The 10661-nt window shown below is 41.4% G+C and overlaps 1 pseudogene; it reads left to right on the top strand.

Annotated features, from left to right (window-relative positions):
• Positions 1–6892: 6892 nt before the first annotated feature.
• Positions 6893–7572, top strand: LOC103077192 (protein FAM3C pseudogene; annotated as a pseudogene).
• Positions 7573–10661: the final 3089 nt, after the last annotated feature.

The following is a 10661-nucleotide window of genomic DNA, read 5'->3' on the forward strand; positions in this document are numbered from 1 at the left end:
GGGAGAGGGGAAGTGGAATCAATACCCTGAACTCTCGCTGCTTCCCATTGTCTGGACCCATTTGGAAGCCAGAGAACCAAGGAAGCTCGAGAAGTGATGCAGTCCACAGAGGTCAGACTCCCAGGGCAGAGAGCTTGGTGAGAAGGGCAAAAAATGGATCTTGAGGGGCAAATGGAGGATGGGCCAGTACAGTCTGTTACCAGAGTAAAGACTGGGGCTCCAGTGAGCAAACCTCACAGCCAGCTTTTAAGACTAACAGCTCCTGAAGCTGGGTCTACTGGATGTTAGGATTGGTCCCTCTGACTCCGATGGGGCTCCACCTACATGTGATTGTTACATGGCATCAGCTAGTAGGCCTGGGCATCAACAACAAAGAAGCAAAATTCACAGAGAGGACTGTGGTTGTAGCGAGTCCAGCTTTGATTTGGTGAGAGGTTTCCCTATGTGGATGGGTGGAAGCTGACTGTCACCCACCAGGATTGTTGACTGTGGCCTGTAGCCTGGATTCTCAGGAGCTCCCTTGGCGGGGCCTCTGCCTGGCCTCCACAGCAGCCCATGGTGAGCCACTGGGGCTGTAATTTAATTCTCAGTCCATTATGTGACTATCTGTGGTCTCAGCATGTTGCCCTGGTGCTGTCACGGCCTAGAGACCCCAATTCCATTCTATTGTGCTTGCTCACAGATGGTAGCTGTAAAACTGGCAAAAGAGGTCCCGCTGTTTAGAGCCTGCCTGGTTAATCTCAGAAGTCACGTTTTAAAAAATAACACTAAATCGGTTCTCATATAAACTTTATAACTTGCACTGTGTGACTGGCATCTTATCCTTTGACGTTTCTGAGAAAAATTGGATGTGGCTTCATTTTACGAGCACGAGAGCTGCAGAAGCATTAACAATTGGCTCTAAAGTTTCCTCTTGTCACACAGGATGATATATAGCCTCGGCACTGGGGAGTAGGGGACAGTGGGGTACACCTTGGGATATATTTCTGGGCACCCCACTTGTCGAGGATCTCCTTTTGGTATTTAGAGGGTGGAATACCCTGTGACACTTTATTGTCCCAACCATTTTGTGAGAATAAGTATCATTCCCAATTTATAGATAGGAAGCTGAGACTCAAAGGCATTCCTAAAGGTCAAGATTATATAGTTAGGGGCTAGTGCCAACTCTTTAAGTAAGCGAAGTTATGTCTGATATTTCAAGTTGAATTTAACAGTTGAAATAAAAGATTATTAATCATTCTCATAAGTCTTAAAAAAATAACGTAAACACATACTGATTACGTAACACAAAGCGGTGACCTAGTAGGAAACTTCCAGAGTCTACTGTGATTTAAAGGGTTGGATGATGTCTACTTGAATTGTATGAATAAGGCTATCACTAAAGCTAAGAAATATCCACGTCTACCTGAAAACTTTACTTGCCCCGTAATGCAATTTCAAGGAAAGATTTCTTGTTTAAAAGTTACAACTGTGTTTTAGCTGCAGTCACACAGATGACAGCTCTACTGAAGCTTTGTCTAGGGCAAAGAGAAGCAATTGTGAAATATTGGCATTACAGTAAAGACAGAAATGGATAGGCATATAAGCAAATCTCCTGGTTTTGAGCTTTTCCTTATGTCATCAGAATGCTCTTGATTATCTCAACAAGTATCTGTAAAATTTCTTCCCCAAATTAATTTCCATTTGATTTTTACTGAAATTTAATTGTTTTTATGATTTCTGTCAACTTAATTTGATTATTTCCAAGGTCATGTCAACCTAGTAGAAGGAAGAAAATCCAAGAAAACCACAATTTCAATTCCATACACAGTACTGGATTTTTCTACAAATTCATGGATAAAAACATCCTTTTTTTGATTGAGCGGTGGGGGAGTAACAGAGTGAAATCACTAACATGACTCTATCAGCCTTACATTTGGGACGAATAAAAATAACCTTGTTTCAGTGAAGCGTGGAATCTAATTGGCTCCCAATCTTTTCCCCACATGCATCTGGTGGCCAGTACTACAGTAGAAAATTTTAAACTAGAAGGAGACATAATCCAATTAAATTTCCTTTTAAAAATGTCAAAGCAAATAAATCCAGGGCCTATGAGCTCACACACAGCTTTGCTGTTCTCACTGGGCAGCTGCTGTTTACTGGGTTTCCATCCAGTGCCATCTTTGCTTCCCATTTCAAGGATAGGTGGTTTTACAGATCGGCAGCTACATTTTTTTTTCACCATTGATGAATAAGTAATTTATTGCCAACTTCTCTGACATCTTAAGTAGCTCTAGTGACAGCCAGATTGAAAGCTGTCATGGGGCCCTCTTGTAGGCAATGATTTCCAGCCATTTTAGAGTCATGATTTTGCATTATTGCTGAATTTCACTCTGCATTTCATAGTTCTTCCTTCTTCCAGAAAATGCTACGTGGCACATGCTGTTTATGCTCCAGATTAAACTGAATTTTGTTTTGAGATTTGGGTACTGTCTCTGGAATTACCTGGAAGTCACACTGGAGACTTTGGATCCATCCACAGTTTGTCAAGAAGTTGCTTTGTTCCGAGCTATACTGTGACTTTCATAGACATTTTATTAATTTTGAAAAATGCAAAATTGCATAGTATCTTTGACTTCCTCTGGAAGCTGACTCGGAGACAAGGATTTGAGTATAAATGGTTTTTTGGACGAAATGAAGGGAATAACTAGCAAGGGAGTAGGGAAGTGAGAAATAGAAGAGAAGGAGTTAATACAGGGCATATTATCAAACCAGTAAAAATGTGAATGACTGGAGCGTAATGCCTCTGGGAATCACAGGGATCCAGTGGCTGATAGGTACCTCAGTGTTATCCCATCCATCAACTCCTGTCATTGTTTGAGAGCTGCTCCTGAAGTGGGTGAAAATAATGAATCCCCAGGCACTTGTGGCATGTTACAGGGACGGCCAAATCAGGCCTCAGAGGCCAAAGGGAAGGTCTCAGGAGAAGGAATGCAGGTGCTGATGGCTGGAAGTTAGGTTGGTGTGCGCCAAAGTGGAAAGGGTGAGAGGATCAGGAGAGGTGCAGGCAGAACCCGATACACACAGATATTTAAGATTCTGATCATGCACCTTTAGGCGGGGTGTTTTACAGAAATACAAGCAGGCTCATCCTCGTCTAGAACAGGAGGGATTGACTGCTGTGGATGAGCTCACCTGTTATAAAATCACCATGCAGTTATTTCCACTTAAAATTTATGTGCACTGCTGGGAAACAACATGATCTGGAGTTTTCTTCGAATTTTGTAGTGTGGGATGAATAAAAGGTCAGTGAGGACAAAGAATATTTTAACTCACTGCCCAGTCATAAATATTATGTAACGTTTGGAGCATTTGCAGATTTATTAGAACAATTAGGCAGTGGTAGTGAGGGGATTTCTCATGTTAGCAAAGACCTCTTTATTTTACAAAGAGATTGGCCATGTGATTCCCTTAGGTGGACCCAATTACAGGCAAAATTATGAGGAAGATACTTTTTCCCTCTACTTTATCGATGCCCCATCCCCCTGAGCTTCTTAACTCTTATCTCCTGCTTCCTCCTTCCTTTAGATCCCAATTTGATTCCTGTTAGTTCATTTAAACGAGTACCTGTGAAAATCTCCCTAAAACTGGGGGCTAGCTGCAATTCTGGTACCAATTCCAGTGTGTATTTTTCCCCCGTACCAAGCAATTCTCAACAGCAGCTGAGTGTCCTGCAAGTCAACTCAGTTCTGGCACTATCTACCTGGAGGTAACCTCAGATCCCACAGGTTACGGGCTCAGTTCCACAAGACTACCTCCCCTCCTTCAGATGCCATTCACAAGTCCAGATTGTCGCCTGTGCTTCTGACCAACTGGCTGTGGATTGGAGGTTCCCATGACCTCCTCCTTGGGAGCGGCTGCTCCTAGGACTCAGAGAAACACTTTACTTACTAGATAACCTGTTTATTATAAAAGGATATAACTCAAGAACAGCCAGATGGTAGAGATGCATAGGGCAAGGTATGGTGGAAAGGGCACAGAGCTTCCATGCCCTCCCTGGGCTCACCACTCTCCCCACATCTCCACGTGTTTGCCAACTCAGAAGCTCTCCAAACCCTGTCATCTTTGGTGTTCACAGGGGTTCTTTATAGAGCCACGATTGATTAAATCATTGGCCGTTGGTGAATAAACTCAAATTCCCGCCCCTCTCCCCTCCCGGGAGGTGTGGGAATGGGGAGTGGAGGCGGGGTCTGAAAGTTCCAACCCTCTAATCACGTGGTTGGCTCCACTGGCAACCAGCCCCCATCCTGGTGCTTTTCAATCATGTTTCATTAACGTAACAAAAGAGACCTTATCACTCTCATCACTTAGGAAATTCTAAGAGTTTTAAGAGCTCTGTGCCAGAAATGGGGACAAAAACCAAATATATATTTCTTATTATAAATCACCATATCATATTGCCAATGTACAGACCTTGGGTTCCTCAAGCACTGCAAATATGCCTGTGGCATTTATCAGATATTTAGGCAGAAAAAGTCATTCCCACCTAGAACCTGGAGAAAAGTGACAAAGGGAAATAAATTTGAGGGAAGTGGTATTGATTTTAGAGAGAGAGTATAGTGGGGCTGGAGCAGTCAGGAAGGTATTGTGTGAGCCATGGGATTTAAAGTGAATCAGGGTTAAAAGAAATGCATTATTGTTACTTTTTTTTTGGGTGGGGGTAATTTCCTCCCACCCTTCTAGGTTCTTTTGGCTGGTTGAATAATTAAAATGAGATTAAGACAGCTTAACAGGAGAAAAAAGCAAAATTTAGTTACCTATGTATAGGGAATCCATATAAACGTGGGAGATTCCAAAGACAGTCAGGCAAAATGAGGTTTATCTGTCATTCTTGACTGAGGGGCTAAGGAGAAAGGGCTAGGGGTCTGGGACTGCAAAGGGAAGGAAAGCAATTCACAGGAAGATGAAAAGAGCAAATGTTTGGTAAATAAATGTTTGCAGGGCCATGCAGAAACAATGGGACACAGTGAGGAATTTTAACAAACAGACTTTGCTAGGTTCCTCCCTGTCTACCTCACATGTAGTTATCTAACGGTGACAGCTCCATTCTTGGTACGGGCCCAGTATCTAAATTCTTTTAGGCAGTTAAGGGGGAGGTAAAAGTGCCTCCTGAGTCTTCTGTTTCTTAAAAATAATCAACTCTGTATGACAGTCTCTAGGTACAGATGAACTGGTTTGCAAGGCAGAAATAGAGACACAGATGTGGAGAACAAACGTATGGACACCAAAGGGGAAAGGGGGGGGGATGAATTGGGAGATTGGGATTAATATATATACACTAATATGTATAAAATAGATAACTAATGAGAACCTGCTGTATAGCACAGGGAACTCCACTTCACTGTACAGTAGAAACTAACACAACATTGTAAAATAACTATACCCCAATAAAAAAAAATAATCAACTTAAAATAATCTTCATGCCAGAGAGACACATTTTGGGGTGGCAGATTTTGCTCCCCTACATTATTTTTTCATCTTAAATTATCCTTAATTTCAAATCTCGGGGTATTTACTTGAGTTTCATTTACCCAAGTTTGGCTTGTTGCTAATAAATTTAATTCTTATCTCCAAATTCTTGAGTTATCATTATTCCAGTATAAGTTCTTCTATTTCTTTTTCTTTTGTTGTTAGGATTTAAATCATGATTCCTTGCTCAAAAAACAAACAAACAAAAAACCAAACAACCCAAAACTTCTGCTGCCTAATAAGGTATGGGGAAGGATCTACTAGTATTGACCTGTTTCATGAGAGAATCCTTTACCCAAATAATTTCATTGTAATGTTATGAGCTGCAAAATGTATTTCTTTTTGTATTGAAAACTTGTGTTTAAAAAAACCTGTCAGGGGCTTCCCTGGTGGCACAGTGGTTGAGAGTCCGCCCGCCGATGCAGGGGACACGGGTTCGTGTCCCGGTCCGGGAAGATACCACATGCCACGGAGCGGCTGGGCCCGTGGGCCATGGCCGCTGAGCCTGCGCATCCGGAGCCTGTGCTCCGCAATGGGAGAGGCCACAACAGTGAGAGGCCCGCGTACCGCAAAAAAAAAAAAAAAAAAAAAAAAAACACCTATCAGGGAATAGTGATTCTGAATGTATATATTTGTTCTATATTCTTCTATAACATGGTAAAATTTAAAAATAAAGTCAGCCCTCCATATCCATGGGTTCTGCATTCACAGATTCAGCCAACCGTGGGTCAACAGTATTTGGGAAAAAAATTCCAGAGAGTTCCAAAAAGCAAAACTTGAATTTGCCACACACCAACTATTTACATAGTATTTATATTGTATTTACAACTACTTACATAGCATTTACATTGTATTAGGTATTATAAGTAATCTAGAGATGATTTAAAGTATACAGGAGGATGTTCATAGGTTGTATGCAAATACTACGCCATTTTATGTGAGGGACTTGAGCATCCTCAGATTTTCGTATCCACAGGTGGTCTCAGAACCAATGAGATACTGAGGGACTACTGTACCACTTAAGAGTGAAAATTGCTTTAAGTTTTATAATGAAATTTTTGAGGACATGTTGAATAGTCGAACTGAATGACTATTGATCTCAGACTTCATTGGTTAAAAAGAAATATATAGCAGTCCTCCGGCTCCGCGGAGGGCGGGGTGGCGCAGCGCCTGGCGCTCCGGCCAGTGGCTGGCACGTGGGGCACGCGGGGGCTCCAGCTCGGGTCGGAAAGGGGGGCCGAGTGCTCTAAAGAGGCGGGGATGGAGTTGTATGTTGCATTTGAACTCTGTGGAGGGCGGTCTTGGCTCACTTGTAAAGCTTTAGTGTCTTCTAAGTTGGAGGAGCTTATTTAATGAAAAGTGCCATAGGCCAAAAAAAGCAAACATGAGGGTAGCAGGTGCTGCAAAGTTGGTGGTAGCTGTGGCAGTATTTTTGCTGACATTCTATGTTATTTCTCAAGTATTTGAAATAAAAATGGATGCAAGTTTAGGAAATCTATTTGCAAGGTCAGCATTGGACGCAGTTGCACGTTCTACAGAACCTCCCAGATATAAATGTGGGATCTCAAAAGCTTGCCCTGAGAAGCATTTTGCTTTAAAAATGGCAAGTGGAGCAGCCTCTGCCTGGAGGACAATGTTTTAATGAGTGGTGTTAAGAATAATGTTGGAAGAGGGATCAATGTTGCCTTGGTAAATGGAAAAACCGGAGATCTAATAGACACCAGATATTTTGACATGTGGGGAGGAAATGTGGCCCCATTTATTGAGTTTCTGAAGGCCATACAAGATGAAACAATAGTCTTAATGGGAACATATGGTGATGGAGCAATCAAACTCAATGATGAGGCCCGGCAGCTCATTGCTGAACTGGGGAGTACATCTACTACTCATCTTGGTTTTAGAGACAACTGGGTCTTCTGTGGTGGATAAGGCATTAAGACAAAAAGCCCTTTTGAACAGCACATAAAGAACAATAAGGACACAAACAAATATAAAGGATGGCCCGAAGTTGTAGAAATGGAAGGATGCATCGCCCAGAAGCCAGACCGATGTGGAGAAAATTGAAGGGAGCACACTTTCACTTGCTAATGGGAAAGCCCTAACCGAAAAACTACATGTAAGTATTTTAAGAGCATGCAGCCATCTCGGTGTGTGCATGCCCATTATCTCTTTTGATATCAGGATTATTTATTGCTAATGTAAATAGGCATCTTTGTAAATAGTCGTCATAATGAGCAAATCACTGAACCATTTCTAAGCACATCTCCCTAATGGTACAATGTTCAGACTGCGATGATAATGGCATCTTTTAATTCTAAAAGCATTACCCAATAGATAACTGAACAGATTTGAAAAATATATTGATATATATATTAGTCGCTGTGAAAATCTATCATGGAATAATGTGGATTTTAGGAAGGAGACTTTGTTTATTTATATATATATATATATATATATATATATATATAATATATGGCCTTTTGATGATAGTATCTTTTAAATTAAAAACATATTGGGCTAAAAAAAATATATATGTGTGTGTGTACATGTATATATACATATACACACACATGAAATACACACACATTTTGTACACGCACACACACAGACGCACAACGATTTACTGCTTTTGGGCATAGGAAGCATATTTCACTAAGTTCCATGTAGCATGAATTGCACAGAACACACCCTAGGAGTTGGTTTAGCCATCATCCATCTGAATGGTCATTTCCTTCTTTACACAGCTGGTTGGCAGTTTGGGCTCAACCTCCAACATCCAACAGGAGGCATTCTTGAAAGAGAAGTGTAGTGTCACTTCAAGAATCACGTTTTGTTTTTACTTAACTTTTCTTGTTGAAAGTGGTAGGACCAAATGTAGCCATGTCAGATGAGAGCCAGCTGCTTCTGAATAGGCCCACTCCTTTCCTGGGTTTTGGAGGGTAGCCCAGCAGATAAGCAGAGCTCTGGAGCCCTAATACTGGGGTTACGGTCCAGGCTCCTCCACTTACTGGCAGTTTGACTTTGGACAAGCTACTTAACCCTTCTCTTGCCTCAGTTTCCTTTTCTGTGGTTGGGTATCATAACAATACCTACCTCTTAGGGTTTTCTGCTACTGACCTAAAAATAAATAGACTGCCAGATATTTCTCCAGCAAAGATGGATTTATTTGGGATCAGCAGAGAACTGCATTTTGGGGTCTGCAACCATGGTAAGCCATGTGCAAGTTCCTTCATGGCGAAGGAAGGAGGACACTTTTATAGCGAGGAAAAGGAAGTTGGGAGAGCAATAATAAAGAGTCTATGGCTTTTCATTGGCTGAGTCCTTACCAGGAAAGAAGAGGAGTCTTTTTCTTCCTGTTGTGCTCTGCTGTCATTGCAGGGCATGAAAGCTTCCCCTTCTGGTCTCCTGGCTCTATTTAATTGAAGTTTCTGTTTATTAATTTTTTAAACTGCAGTAATTAAATAGCTCAGTACTTGTAAAATGCTTAAAAGAATACCTGTCGTATAGTAAATATCCAATAAATTTATTATTATTATCATCATCATCATCATCACTACTAGGTAATTATGATGCCTATAATCCTGAAAAAGTCTGCTATTAGTTCATCATCATGAAAAAATCATCTCTTAAACTAAGGCTTTATGCTTTAGTTAGAGATGCCAGTTCTTGGTGCTCTTCTGATTCTGCGTTAGTGTTATTAATTACCATAGTTTTACATATCACCCATATTTAAGTGACTTCCACATCTTTGCACAGTTCTGGACTCTAGGTCTGTGCTATACAGAAGCCTATTTACAGGTGTTTACCAGAATCTTTACTTTGATGTCCTATGGGTACCTCAAATAAAAATGCCCCAAAGTGAACTTAGTTTCTCCCTCTGATCCTTATTTTCCCAGTTAAAAATGTTTAAATAAAACTCTTCTTCTTCTTGCTTTCTTTATTTTGCTTATAATGTTGCCCTGGGTTAAACATTATCCCGCACAGATTCATGTCTACGCAGAACCTCAGAATGTGAACTTATTTGGAAATAGGGTCTTTGCAGATATAATTAAAACATCTACCAAAAGTTAAAATGAGGTCATACTGGATTAGAGTGGCCCCTAAATCCAATAATTGGTGTTATTATAAGAAGGCCATGTGAAGCCACACACACACACACACACACAGAGAGAGAGAGAGAGAGAGAGAGAGAGAGAGAGAGAGAACAAGATATAGGCAGAGATTGGGGTGATGTATCTACAAGCCAAAGAAATCAAAGGATAGCCATCAACCACCAGAAGCTAGGAGAGGAGCATGGGACAGTCTCCCTTAGAGCCTCCAGAAAGAACCAGCCCTGCCAACACCTGGATTTTGGACATCTGGCCTCCTGCACAGTGACAGAATCAATTTTGTTGCTTTAAGCCTCTCAGTTTGTGGTAATTTGTTATGGCAGCCCTAGGAAACTAATACAGACATCATCAGCTGTAACTAAATTTAGAAGTCTTAGAACCATCCTTATCTGTATTAGTTTATAAGGTCACCAGTCATATTGAGTTAGGGGGCCTACCCTACTCCAGTATGGCTGCATCTTAGCTAATTATATCTGCAATGACCTTATTTCCAAATAAGGTCACATTCTGAGATATCAGGGGGTTAGGACTTCAACATATCTTTTTTGAGAGGACACAGTTCAACCCATAACATGATGACCCCCTTCTTTTATCACCACTTCACATCAGTCACCTTCCAGGTGTTGTATGTTCTACTGCAGCAAAACCTTTCAGATGTAGCCCTTGTTCACCCCAGGCTCAGCTGCCCTGGTTATGGCACAGTCATCTCTCCCCAGGATTATTGCGGTAACCTCCAGAGTGATTTTCCTCCTTCATTTCATTCTTCATACATCCAATGAGTTATCTAATAAACTTCCAATCCGATTTCACTGAGACCCACCAGTGCCTTTCCCTAGCCACAGCATAAAATATAAACTAGCACAGAGGCCCTCAAGTTCGGCCCCACCTTTTCCTTCCAACTGCCTCTCTTACCACTTTGTACCGTGTGCCCCAAACCCGCTGGGCTGGTCAGCCTTTCTTGAAAATAGATTTTTAGGTCTCTAGGCCTTTGCTTATGCTGTTCGCTATGCCTAGAACACCTTTCATCACTTTAACCCCCTGCTG

Source organism: Lipotes vexillifer, unplaced genomic scaffold (genome assembly GCF_000442215.2).
Source record: "Lipotes vexillifer unplaced genomic scaffold, Lipotes_vexillifer_v1.1 scaffold15, whole genome shotgun sequence".
NCBI classification, from domain to species: domain Eukaryota; kingdom Metazoa; phylum Chordata; class Mammalia; order Artiodactyla; family Lipotidae; genus Lipotes; species Lipotes vexillifer.